Below are 2500 nucleotides of genomic sequence, written 5' to 3' on the forward strand. Positions count from 1 at the left end.
AGAAACTTGATTTTAGTAGTTTATAATTTAATACATTTTGACTTTTCGTTGTTTTTACGTTAGAAGTGACAAGCAGCTTCCGTTTTGGATGCCAGTGTCAGCAGTTGTTCGCGGTGAGTAAAGCCTTAGAACTTCAGAAAAAGAAAAACAGTTTGCGTGGATGGATGGAAACATGCATTGTACTGTATTGTATTGAACTATTTTACATGAAGCAAGTATCCTGACAATAAAGGCGGAAACGTTAAATCATAAAGTGTGACGTTTTTTTCCTGCTTTTTTGTTTTTGTTTCAATGGGCCTGTATTCCTGGATTTGACTGACTCAGTCGATCGTGAGTCTGACGATGCAAACATCTCCAGCAGAGAAAGTGCTCATGTTAAGCTGTGTGGAGAGACGCTATGGGCCAAGAATAGCCGCGTCTTCAATAATGAAACAACCCCTCTCCATCCCTTTACGCATGGTGCGCGTGTGCGCGCCTACTACGCACACGCACTCATACTCAAAAACCCATTCTCAATTCCACACGCACACACTTTCTTCCAAACGGCCTACGTAAACAGAAAAACACATCACCATGAAGTAATTAGATACTTTATTCTGACACATCAGGCGGGTAGACTGCGGGGATGGAAACTCGTCTCGACGCTATCCGGACTGCACACTATTTATACTGTCTGTTTTATGGTTACATGTGGTGTTGAAATATTTGAATGGAAAACCTTTTCTAATAGCACGCATTGAGCAGAGCAAAGCCCTGACGTTGTATGAGTGCCAATGCCATAAAATATTTGAACCCATCAGAATTACAGTTGCTGAGGCCAAGTACAATCTGCTAAAACCGGCATTGGTCGTGTAAATACGGGAGTGCTTCACATTTCTCACCAGCCAGAGAGAGAGAGAGAGAGAGAGAGAGAGAGAGAGAGAGGGGGGGAGGGAGAGAGAGAGAGACCACCCTTTGCTCCTCTGCCCGACGCAGGGAAAGTCATGTGTCACTCATTACTTGCCACGGCTGTGATTGGTTCCGCAGTATGTTGTCGCACCCTAAATCTGGATCCAGGACTGCTGATTGGTGGGCTGTGCTGCTGGGTCCCGCCTCTTGTCAGGATTGTTTAGAGTGGTCAGACAACTGAGGATGGCAGCCCGGACAGGAGAGGCGCTGGACATGCGTGCGCGCTGAATTATACCCAACAATTAACTACTGGTGAGTTGTAAAGATGGCTGTATATGGCTTTTAAATCACATGTTATTTCATTGTGTGTTTAGATGAGTGTGCTGTCAAAGACAATTGCTGTTTTTTTTTTATTTGGATGTTATTCAGACGGTCCTAAACTACAAGATGTCAGCGGGTAGCAGCAGATAGCACCCCCACTTGACTCAATCAATGTTTATTCGGAGATTAGTCATACCGTCTCTGTATTCTGCTCCCCCTCTATAACAACACCGAATACGCGAAGTAGTGAATGGAAATAAGAAAATAAGGTTCGTTTTTCAAAATCGGACCTTGTTCTCGTTAACTAATCAGGAGGAAGGAAAAGTTATTGACCGGCCACGCCGCGGGCGCACGGGGCGACGCCGTTATCGCTAAACAATAACGGTATGTGAGTAGGCTATGGCAATTGTGTGTGTGTGCATGTAGCCTACCTCATATTTATATCGTGGTCACCATCTACACCCGGTGGGTATTGTGTCAAAAACGCGTAAACCGTGGGGCGCTGCTCTTGCTGTTGTATGAGCGTGTGAGCGAGAGTGTGTTTGCTATTCCACCACTAACATCAGCTCAGGATAACTGACTGAGCCGACAAGTCGCTTATTTGTGGTCGTGTGATGCTGCGGTGATGTCAGACTAAAACTAGTAAGCGCAATTACGCTCGCCAAAAAATCACCTATGGAAATAAAGTGTGCGCTACGAGATTGCATTAAACTTGTTCAGCATGCTAATAGCTCTATGCCACTTGTCCAGACAATGCAAATGTATGTTATAGTGATGGTGTTGTATGGAAGTAGGTGACGGTATTCTCCTTCACCGAGACAATGTATTTCGCCTTGGTTTGTGAACTGGTGGCATGTAAAAAAGTCATCATCATGCTGCCTGACGTTTCCTCCGATGCAATATTGATGTGATTTTTTACGACAAGCTCTGCTGCGGTAGCGGGAGCTCTCGGCTTATGAATTGGTAATGCCTACAGCTCTGTTCTCCGCCCTTAATGGGGTTCTCGCGTCGCGTAGGGCTACGGCAGTGAGGCAAACGTGCTGGCTGGGACTCTCCCGTGGAGGTCTCTCGCCTGTCTCTCCCTCGCTGTCGGCGAGGAGAGGAGTGGTCCGCGATAGGGAGGGAGAGACAGGAAACCTCACCACCTCCCTTGGGCGGACAGGATGGACCACTGGCTGAGTTCAAAGGGCTGCTGGACCGGCAACTGGTCTGGTGATGGGGCTGTTACTTATATATGCTATAGCCTGTAGCCATGGTCTGATGACGGGGCTGTTACTTCTATATACTATAG

At 46.6% G+C, this 2500-nt stretch overlaps 1 protein-coding gene across 1 annotated transcript in view; it reads left to right on the forward strand.

Annotated features, from left to right (window-relative positions):
• Window positions 1-1090: 1090 nt before the first annotated feature.
• Window positions 1091-2500, forward strand: part of wasf3b (WASP family member 3b) — a 50989-nt gene continuing 49579 nt past the window's right edge. Inside the window, exon 1 of the mRNA XM_063206361.1 lies at window positions 1091-1200. The gene's annotated coding sequence lies outside the window, so the exon portion shown is untranslated. The remainder of the gene's footprint in view (window positions 1201-2500) is intronic.

The sequence above is a fragment of the Engraulis encrasicolus genome, chromosome 9 (genome assembly GCF_034702125.1).
Source record: "Engraulis encrasicolus isolate BLACKSEA-1 chromosome 9, IST_EnEncr_1.0, whole genome shotgun sequence".
NCBI lineage: Eukaryota > Metazoa > Chordata > Actinopteri > Clupeiformes > Engraulidae > Engraulis > Engraulis encrasicolus.